The sequence below is a fragment of the Peromyscus leucopus genome, chromosome 11 (assembly GCF_004664715.2).
Source record: "Peromyscus leucopus breed LL Stock chromosome 11, UCI_PerLeu_2.1, whole genome shotgun sequence".
NCBI classification, from domain to species: Eukaryota; Metazoa; Chordata; class Mammalia; order Rodentia; family Cricetidae; genus Peromyscus; species Peromyscus leucopus.
The window spans coordinates 18,628,227-18,640,174 of NC_051072.1; positions in this window are offsets into that span (position 1 = coordinate 18,628,227).

The following is an 11,948-nucleotide window of genomic DNA, read 5'->3' on the forward strand; positions in this document are numbered from 1 at the left end:
TTTGAAAATATTCAAACATAATGGTGAGTTTACCTTATTTATTTGAGTATAGAGTAAAGAAAGAACATTCCAGTGACTAATCCCTGGGTTCCAGACACATTGAAAAACATGTTTAGCCTCTTCATTTTTAAAATCTATGTGCATCTCATTTTTTATCTATTTCATGGTAGAAACAGTTCAGAATCTGATTTAAAATTGTGTGGCTGGTTGATACACCGACTGTATTTCTGTGAAGTTTATTCTGGATGGGGAGAACAAAATGCAGCTTCTGCTCAGACTGTCTACTTCTGAGATGAGCATTGATGATGGTGGAGTAGGCGCATAGCTAGGACTGTCTAATGGGACCACGTATCCAGTTCAACCTCAAAACTCTTCTTAAAGTCAGAAGCTCCAGAATTAAGGCTCTCTGTATATAATACTATAGAAAACAAATAATGCAGTGAATCCTTTTTGCCCCAGTGGTCTGGGTATAATTCTACATCTACCTTCTGTAGGAATAGAGCATAGTCTTTTATATGAGACTCAAGGTGGTGATTCAGAAAATAATCTTCTAAAATGAAGTGTTTAAAGAACTTTGTAAGAATTTTATATTTTGGTAACATTGCTCAGCTTAACATAATATTTTATTCTCCATTCATGTATATGGTACAGAACTCCTCCATCAGAATTCCCATTTCCTCATCAAGACAGTGAAAAGAACACAATTATCAAAGTGCCATAAGAATAAAAATTTGAGCTTGTATAATGTGACTATCATATAGAATTTATGGGAAAGTTAATTCCTTTCAATTTCTTCCAATTCAATTAGCTTTTTAAGAGTACAACATAGACACATTGATTATCTAAAATGTGCAAAATACTGTAACTCATTTTGATAGGCATGGTGTGTATGTCCCTCACTACAACTAATAGCTTCCTGAACTTCCTCTCACCTCTGGGATTAAGTTGGTGTAGGCTTATCTTATGTGACTATAAATGGATGAATCTATAGGCATTTCCACAAAGAAAGAAAACTTTTCTCTACTAAATAGTTCCAGGAAGTTACAATTAGCATCAGAAGCATCACATTAAACTAGAAGGCAGAAGTAGAGGCATAAATCACAGGCATATTACTTAAGGCTTTTAAATGTGGGCATTTACACCTCCCATTAACAAATTATGGTGGAAATCACTTATATAAAGAGAATGATAAAACACTGAAAACACACAGAGCCTAGTGGTCTGATATCCTATTGATTTTTCTATTACACAGATGGGTACTTGATGCGTAATTTACTCCATGATCACCAAACATGTGTTGACTGACTTCAGATGCCATTATTATGCAAATTATGTGACAAGAAACTGAAGGCACACTTTAATATGGTTGTGTTTCTAGGGTGTTTTATAGTTATGTAGTATAATCATCAGAAGTTCATCTCAAATAGATTTATGGCCATTACAAAATAAAACTATTGCTGACTTGGTTACAATGTAGTGGCCAAATAAGGAAAAAAAAATCTAAGATTTTAATTAAAAGCCCAGCTTTTGCACCTACCCGTTGGAGAGGTGGTTGAATTTATTCACTATATACTTCCATGTTGAAGAGAAATCGTAGGTACCTAATATTGACTCCCTGGGAGATACTTTCAACTGTTGAATTATTTCTATTAGCAAGACATCTTACGTTTAAGGATTTGTTGAACATACGATTACAAAATACGTTAAAATGAATGTTTCCTCAAATGCAGAGTGAATATTAAAAATACATTTGTATACATCGATTTCATGTTCCTCATTCACATTGTGTAGTCTAAGTCTTGGGATCTTTGATAAGATTTTCTACCACTGTCACTCCCCCTCCCAATCTTTTTTAACACGTAGTTCTGTCCTGTAGTTCTTCTGCTTCCAAAGATTATTTTCAGCTTTCTGCATATAAACTATGAATATACACTTTCAAATTGGCTTTGCATTTTTTGGCTTTCAGTGGTTGTTACCCTCTCGACGTGACCTCTTCTACATATTGTAGTTCTCTTCCAGCATAAAAGTGTGGCTTTACCAAGTATTGTGCTTGCACATGCATCTTATTTGATCCTCCTTTCATATCGTTGCTGAGATGACAAATCATTATCTGGTTAATAATTTTAAGGCAAGCCATGCAGAATTTTAAAAATCATTAGAATATAAAGGCATTTAAAATAAATGTACATGACTTATAAATAATGAATCTTTCCAAATCCACAAGATGAAAAAAACAATAAGATGGAGTCTAAAAGTAAATAGACAGGCACATTTAAAGAGTAGTTGGTTGTGATGTATCAAACAAAGCTGATCACATATACCAAAAGTGGTATAGATGGATAATAGGGAAGGCTTATAAATAATAGTAAAATGGATATGTGGGAAATCACTCCAAATTCTCCTCAGTGTTTCTGTGAACCTAAAATTATTCTCGAAAAATGAGAAGAGAAAAAATGGCCTTAATAGAAAGTCATAGACCCTTGGGAAGAATCTACTATGGTAATTTCGCTAAATGGTCATATTGTTGAAGTTCTTTCTAAATATATGTATTTAGAACCATAGAACTGGGATACTCTCAACTGATTAGAGAAGTTCCTTAATTGTATCAAGCAGTGGTTAATAAAGTAACTCAAACTGAGAAAGTAATGAGAACAACTCACTGCCAGTGTTCAACGTTGGCCATCAATATTACCCTCATCCCAAGATTTAGGGAAAACAGAGAAAAAGAGGGCAGAAAGAGCAAGAGGCCAAGAAGAACGCTGTTAAGTACTTTCTTCTGGACAGGGCATGGCCATTGTACTCATTGTGGGAGCTCAGCTGGGAACCAGCTCCCAAATTTTAGGACAGGGTACTCTTGAGGATAGAAGGATAAGAGATATTAGATAGAAGAATAGAGGAGAAAGGAAGAGATAGAAACACAGGATAGCCTAAGGAGGGCCTGGATTATTATCCAGCAACCCCTCCTGACTCTTCTAAAGGGCCATTTATAGGAATGCTAAGGGGTGGAGCAAAAGACCTGCCACTAGCTCAGTCAAGTGTAGACCCTTCCAATCACCTAGAAACCATGCACATGGTCAAGCAATCCTCTAATACAGCTCTGCTGGGTAAAGTAAGCTCAGATCTCACTAGGAAGCCTTTGTGGTCCTCTACATCTCATGCACTCACAGCATCTGTGGATACTTGTATAAGATTTGCCCAAGATCAAGCTAATGAAAATGAAATTCCATCACGGGTGTGTAAACAGATGCAGAGTTTTTTCTATCCCAACCAGTTGGTCCCAAATAAACACACAGAGGATTATATGAATTATAAATGCTTGGGCAATAGCTCAGGCTTATTACCAACTAGCTTTCACATTTTAAGTTAACCCATATTCCTTATTTATACTCTGCTACATGGCAGTACCTTTATTAGCATGAAACATTAGTTTCTGATCCCTCTGCATCTGGCTGGGGATATTACTGACTCCACCCTTCTCCTTCCCATCATCCTTAATTTGGTCATTCTGTCTATACTTCTTACCTGGCTACTTGCCAATCAGTGTTTTATTAAACCAATTTGAGTGACAAATCTTTACAGTACACAAGAGGATTATTCCACAGCATGGGTGGAGGAGGAACTCATGACAAACCATCTTAACTTAAGTCACTCTTGGAAGTTAATGGCATCTGGGGAAGGCATAATCACTTTTTTCCTTGTGATTATGGCCACTGGTAGATTTTCCATGCTCCAATGGAGAAACCCATATCCATAAATATATGGGCAGCATTTAGTGGACACAATTGGATTAAAAAGGAAGAAGGGAGCCATAAAGTCGGAGCAGTTTGGGAAATTAAGAAGGGAGGAAATAGGGAGCAAATATGATCATAATGCATTATGCACATGTATGAAATTCTCCAAGAACAAATTAAAATATTTTTAAAATAGCAAGTGGAAAGATGGTTTAGTGACTGAAAGCAGCTACTCTTGAAGCAGACCCAAATTTGGTTTCCAACATCTATACTAGATGTTTCACAAGAACATGTTAACTCCAGTTCCAGAAGGTCTAATACTCTTTTCTGGGCTCTTTGAGCATCAGGACTCAATGCCCACCCCTAAAAACAGACATTCACATCTATACACATATTTAAAAGTAATAAAATTAAATCTTAACAAAAGAATTAATGTGAGGGTACATCCACAAACTACACAGACAAAATCAATAGATCAATAAGGAACCCCTACTTAAAAAAAATGGAACATCTGAAAAGAAAATGCAGAATGATTCTGTGTGAAGACCAGGATACCCATGGCTAAACAGATCTAAGAGTGTAACTGCACCCATAAAATCTCAATAGTACAGTAGCCTAAACAAAACCTATGAAATGACCACAGCTAATGTGTCAGAATGGAAGGGAAAATTTCACACTGCTCATCCCTAGGTAGAGAGCTGTAGGCAATCAAAATTTGTAGAAAAGGAGAGTCAATTTTCTCCAGGGTTGAAGTCTCTGATACATTTACAGCTCCATTTAGTCATCATTAAGCATATGTACATATAAGCAACATAGATAAACACAGTATAATTTACATATATATGTATTCAGGATATATATTAACAATAATAATTAAAAAAGCATATGTAGTCATAAACTTGAGAGAGTGAGGATACATTTGAGGAGTTTGAAGTGGGGGAAGGAGACTTGGGAAAAAAATTAATACAGTATTAAATTCTTTTGCAGAATATTTTAAAATTAAAAGAGAAAAAATTAAAGCAAAATTTAATGTATTTATAATGTAATGTAAGATACCTTACCTTATCTCTTTCCAAATGACCAAACCTACCAACAGTTGTAAAACTTTAAGATACAAACTTTTACACGAGTATCCCTTTTAGATTATTAAAGATGATAGTTGAAATTTAAAAAGAAGAATGTCTTTAACAAAATACCATACCAAGAAAAAAAAATCACTATAGGGCTTTCCAAACAACAAAATGTAAGCTTGAAACACACAAAACTCTGACACAAAACAATGAAAGTCATTTAAATGCAAAAGAATTTCTAAACCACCGTACAGCTTTGCTCTTGGAGTTACCACCATTAATTGCAGTCTGTTCACAAGAAAATCAATTAGCTAAGATAAATTAGCCAAATAAAAATACTCTAGTAGTTTTACCATTTTTATCACTTAAGAGATGACTAGGAAATTGAGCGGAGCTTTGGGCCCAGGGAGTGGGGTAGAAGGAAGGCAAAATGTTTTATTTTTTGCTAATAGTGTTACTTAATTAAAGCAAAGCATAGCTAAAACTATGACCATTTTTTCCCTGGGTGCTTTGTCTTTCACCTAAGGGGAAACTAAAGACTCAGAAACTGGTTGCTTATGGATTGTTTCACCTCCAGGCATCTACCTTTATCAGATGGATCTTGCTTTTTGTTGCAGCAGGGAAATACCCCATTGCATTTATGACTAGCTGAATATTAATTCATGGACAATGGACATTCAGCTTCTTCTGAACTCAGGTCTATTATGGGAAATAAGTAACTATAAATACTTTTGCACAAATGTTTCTTCCATTGATTAAATAAGCCATGACTCAGTTGTTATGCCACACAGTAATCATGTGTGGAATTTAGAGGAAGATACAAATCTCTTCTTAAAGTCGAGGGACGATTTGGTATTTCGACAAGTTATTTTGACTCCTATTTTTCACACTATAACACTGTTCCCCTTTCTTCAGCTGTTAAAAACAATGACATCATGAAATTTGAAAGCAAATAGATGAAACTAGAAAAAAAAAATCAAAGAGCCAAAAGAGCGAATTTTGTTATCAGTGAAACCATTACCCAGTCTTATTAAGAAACATCATCAGCATCATAAAAAATCATTATGCTTTAAAAGGTTTAGTTGGTTTACTGTATGACATGGCTACACTAAATTTTATTCCATAAGGAATAAGCTGTGTGAATGTTTTAACTAAAAAAATAAAAGTAATACATCAATTATTATTAGATTAGATAATAATATGATTAGAAAACATGGCCAGTATTTAGGAAGTGCAACATGAGGGAAAAAAACACATCTATACTAGTATCCAAAATGTAATAATATTTAGGTAATGTAGAAACACTTATTCCTGTAGTCACTCAGGTCAGGCTGGTGGAAAATGAGGCATTGGAGGTTCTAGGCAGTTTTAAGTTGCAATAAGTTTGGGGTCTCTGTGTATCTATGACTAAATGGTTATCCCCAATTTTTGTATTTAATAGAACCTTTGTGACAGCTTTTTTTTCAATCTGTTAACACATAGAATATCAGGATATGAGAAATGAATGAAAACATTTTGCATTCCACTGGTTTCCAATATGTGTCTGTAAATTGTGTTATTTTTTTTCTCCTGGGAGCCCATATGACATTGACACTGGCAGTCAGAACACACTGACACACTTGACATCCAATTTACCTAATGCTAGGTATGTATGGGAGGTGCAGAACTGTTAAGTGTATGGCAGGAATGCCTGTGTGAAACCCCTGAGAAATAGCCTATAATTCTCAGGATACCTGTTAAGCAATTTTAGTGTCACTGTACCAACAAGATAATTAACAGTGTCATAATAAATATACAAATAAAAGATACCAATCAATGTCACAGGATAATGCAAAGAAAGAGAGCAGAATGTTTAGAAGCCTGCGTGTCAATTTGTGAAACCTTGTCTTATTGCACATGAATATACAAATAATAAATTAACATGTATTTACATATAATGTATACATATTCTTCTTTCCACAGCTCTTACAATTAGTTTCAGATTTGGAGATGTAACGGAGTTTATATACTCTTACTGGAAGAATCAGCACTCATTACATTTTAAGGTAGCAAAGTGTTTAAGTGGTGTAGAGAAATTTAATATTTCATATCTGTCAATATTCAGGGAATAATAACTTGTAAAATGCAGTTAGATGGTGCACTAACAGTTGTATAAAACAATGATAAAATTCTCAATTCAAATTAATACCAAAATAAAAATTAAGCATAGATCCACCAAATGAATATTTGCATATATTGTTAAAACTGATGATGTTTTTACTCGCCCTTCTCCCTCTTTCTCAGAGATTGTATAATACATATGGACATATGTACTTTAATATACAAAATTTATCCCTGTCTATAAATATATTGTTTATAATTACTTTTTATATAGTGTACAATTGTTTCTGTTTCAGCTTTTTTCTGGCACAGTTTATAATCGTGAGTGTACTGCAAAGGTCCATTTGTTTAAGAGTCTGTTCCTAGTCTCAAATCAACAGAGTCAAAACCACACTAGACCAAATCCTCTGAAATCATGAGCAAAAATAAAAAGTTTTCCTTTTTAGAACAGGTATCTGTCACATGGACAGATAGCTGCCTAACCCAATTTAATTTGTGAGTATCAAGAAATCAAATAAAGCTTTGTTTCAAACTTTCGGATTTATTCATATGAGACCCTGTCTCAAATTATATATGTATGTGGGTGTGTGTGTGTGCGTGTGTGTGTGTGTGTGTGTGTGTGTGTGTGTGTGTGAGGGAAGTATATTGCCACAAGGGCACAGTTATTTTGCAAAGTGCGGAATGCATAATGAAAAATAAACCTTACCACCACTTAATAAAATTACAGGGAATTATTGAAATGTTCAGTCTAAATTCATGATTTGAAGCAATGAGTTATTTTGTGTGTGCATACACAGAGGTTTGCTTTCTTGTTTGGGAGCATGGGAGGCTAGAGGTCAAGGGTGAGTGTCTTAGTCAATCATTCTCTGCCTTATTTGAGGAAGATTCTTTCACTGAAGCTGGTACTAGGTGGGCTGTGAGCTCTGGAATCCACTTGTCTCCACCTCCCTGCATAGGAGTTATGGGCATGGCCTCGATTTGACATTCTTGCTTTTAAGTGTTTGGTACTTTCAAGTGGAGCAGAAAACTATGTTTCACCTGAAACTGGGTGACAACAATATCAACATTACTACAACAAAAACTGTATGTGTATTTTAGTTCACATAAGTATTATTGACAAGAATTTCAGGAAACTAGTATATGACCATATGACATGTCTTTTAGATGCATTTATTCATTTTATACTTATGTGCACACATGTATGCTTGTGTGAGTTTTGGGGTACCATGTGTATTTCAGTGCCCATAGAGGAGAGGGGGCTTGAGGTTCCCTGGAACTGGGGTTGCAGGCAGGTGTGAGTCAGATGACATGGGTGCTGGCGAGTTAAAGTCAGTCCTCCGAAAGAGCACTGAGTTCTCTTAAGCTTAGAGCTTTTTCTCCAGCCCATCACCTGTACTTTTCGGGTCACTGAGTATTTTTCGTAAGGTGTCATGCATTTGAAATCGATGGATTCATGATGATGCATTACAAACATCCATACTTTGTAATTTAAGTTACCTAATGTTCTTTTCTGTTCCAGGACCTCATTCCCAATGTGTTCATCATGCTTTTTATCTTGTTTTGCTGTATGGCATTTATAGTTTTGAGTGATAGTGTGTAGATATTTTGTAGAATACTCATAAATTGAAATTCTCTGATTTTAAAAAAAAATCATGTGAAAACTCTGTATTTTCTTTTCTGTCTTCCATTTGGAGTAGCTTAAAAAAAAAAAGGCTTACAGACAGCCAGGCCAGGATTAAGTTACGCTTTGTATTTTTATGGTACTTACATTTGTCCTTCTGTCCACTTCGAGCCTAAGGCTTTACTCACTGAGGGTTCCTGTATCAACACCTCTTTCCTTATAAGGACTCCTATTTTCTTCTGGGATTAAAAGGTAATTGCAGCTTCACACTTACTAATCCTAGGTTATTTTACTTCCACTCATGATTTCCCAGACCCACAAAGTTCTTTGTAAACAGTGCCTCTATTAAACTGTCCTTGAATCATCTTAATAGAGGTATGTGAGTTCTTCCTCCACTGGTACCCTGAGGACTCCACTATTGAATCAAATTCGACTCTTCCTGACATTGAGGCAGAACTAACTACCTTTAAATGTGTCTCCATGGAACTATAACACTTGTATGAGGAATTGTTTGATGATAATTATTAGTATTCTTGCATTAGTGCTCCCTTTACCTTGGAATATAGCCACATCTTACATCACCCTGGTAGTAATTTATCTTTTCCTATTTCTTTGTTCTATAAAAGTTACTAAGATTTCAAAGTATTCTGTTTTTATGACTTTTTAACCCATGCTCATTAAGATTATTTAAACATTTGTTTATTGTGGCCATGGTCACAGGGAATAGCTTTCAGTTATTACTTTGCAATCCTTCCTATGGGTTGATTAGCTCCCATGTAGGAAATTCCATTCATACACGAATGCATTGCAGATGCTTCTGTCTGATCCAGAGGAGTCATGTTTTCCAGCTACTTTCTGTACTAATCATAAGATTAAAGCCATCATATACTTTCTATTTGAGCTCCTTAGTCAGCTGAACACCACCCTTTTATTGCATTCTATTTCTTGGTGCAGAAAAACTAAACAGCTATGCTTTATCCAAATACATGTCCAGGAAAGTAACTAAACATAGTTCACAAGTTGTTACTGAAATCTAGTAATCATTTTTCTTAAATACAGTACTTTCTATCAACCCAAACCATTGAGTTTGTTTGGAAAATGGAAAAGAGGATATAAGTAGCAAGGGAGGGGCAAAGGAGACAAAATTAAATGGGAAAAAGGTTTAAAAAGATGTAATAGTGTTTTAAATTCAATAAAATAAGCTGTGGGGTCTTGGATAAAAGAAGGACTCTGCTATGTGTACAAATGCTTGCCAATTCCCCCACCACAGAAACATACAACTAGGTGGTAATAATGCCATGTATTTGAACTTCGTTGACATTGCTCTAATCATGACAAAATATAAGGGATAGTAAGAGACACAGTGTTGTACCTTTGCTGTGGGATCTTTAATCAAAACATTTAGTGTTAAATTAACAAACATGGAACATGTTTCATGATGAGATTTTATTAGACCAATGTGCATGCTCTAAGACTTTTATTGGGATTGGGTAGTACTAATCTTGTCATTTGAAATGCAATTTTCTTTGAAACTCTTTTTAAAAGTTATTTTATATCTATAACACTTCATCAGGTCATTGGGATATACAAAAGAGTCATCATGATTATCTAACAACATAATGATGCATTATATTCAATCAATATAATCTTTGACACTTCTAGAGTGAATAATCATAGGTGTTAATTATAAGAAAATTATAGAGACAGGATGGTAAGAATCTTTAAAAGATTTTTGTATGCTCTGGCTTTAAATTGTGTTATTTAGGCCAATATCCTGAATGTGAGAAAATAAATGTGTTCAAAATTGTATTAGTTCTTCACATTGTGAGACAGTGGCTAAATCGATCTTCAGAATGTTCAATTTAGCTGAAATCTTCTTTGTCAAGTAATCAATGTGTTTACTGAATGATAAAAAGTAGTGTCAGGAAACTAGAGAGACAAAGTTATTTGGGAGATATAACACAGGGCAGGGAAGATTTACCAACTTGAACTTTACCATCATTAGTCAGTTCCTATGGTATGTGGAAGAAAAGTGGAACATCTGTTTGCATGTTTCTGGAGGATAAGAGTGAGGTAAGTACTTGACCTCATGAGTAAACACTGAGAAAGGACTCAATAAAAATGCTCTGCCAACAGATGGTGAGATATTCATTGACGGCTTTGATTCTAATTTCAGAATTTGTAACTACTTTAGGGGCTGAATTAAAATGCAGAGACCACCAAGAGAAGTGATTGATAGGTAATATATAATTAAACAGTTTCTTTTTGTTCTTTGTCTTTCCTTTCATCTGTAATCTCTTACAGGGACAAAAACATGCCAGGGTTATATTATAATGGGTATACTATGCCCTGTAATTCTTTTCTCTGAAATTAGTTAAGGTGATCACATTTATCATTATTTAAATGATAAAAAATAGGCCTCAGGTTCTGAAAAGAAGGAAGCCTTGAAGAAGTGTCCTTGATGCTGAACAAGGCTTATACAAATGGCAACCTATTGAGCTCAGAATAAATGAGGCAATTACTACTCAGTGTTACAGATGGAAAAGCTGAGTCACCAGGAGGTTAAGTGACTTGCTTAAGGTTACAGAAGAAGCCATTAGCAGTACTGTGTCTCCATACTGTTTTTTTTTCTCCTCTTTTATGGTTTACCCAGTACAGCAAGGAGCAAAGAAAGGTAAACATTCTTTCTGTAGATAGCTCAGTCACTCTTACACTTTGGTTTGTGAGAACAATGAAAGTTTAATTTTTTGTTTTGATTTGCTTTTTATCCACATAAAAACATTTTAGTCTTTATTTATTTTGTCCTTGTCACAGAAGAAATTGGTTTGTGCTGCAATGTCACCCATAGAAGGGATCAACTAAAATACAGGAGGATATTCTACATGTCAAGAAACTATTTTATACACAAAACTATTCTTTTGTCCTTCAGCGACTGATTTATGTGAAAAGTACTTTCAGCAACATGAATTGTAGAAAACAAAAATATTTTTTTTATCTTGTATTGCATTAATCTACAGTAATATATGTTTTTCTTGATGGATATTTTCTGATATTTGTAAATAAGAAAAGTTAAAAAAAAGTGTTTTAATGTAGCAAATCCAAAGCAAATAATAGTTAAAAGCTGTTTAATTTTCTATGAGGCATTCAAATGGCCATGTAGATATATGTTCCTTTCATTTTGCCTTTCCATAGACTATTTTTAGCAGTTTTAGAATTATGGAAAAACCTGAGCAAAAGATAAAATTCTTAAATCTATTTTTTCACAGGCAACATTATCTTTCTTTTATGACAAATATAAAAAGTATACATTTCCATCTATCTATAACATACCTATCTATTATCTATCATCTATCTATACATCCATTTATCAGCTATCTACCCATCTATCATTTATCAGTCTATTATCTGTATTTCTATTCTAATGAT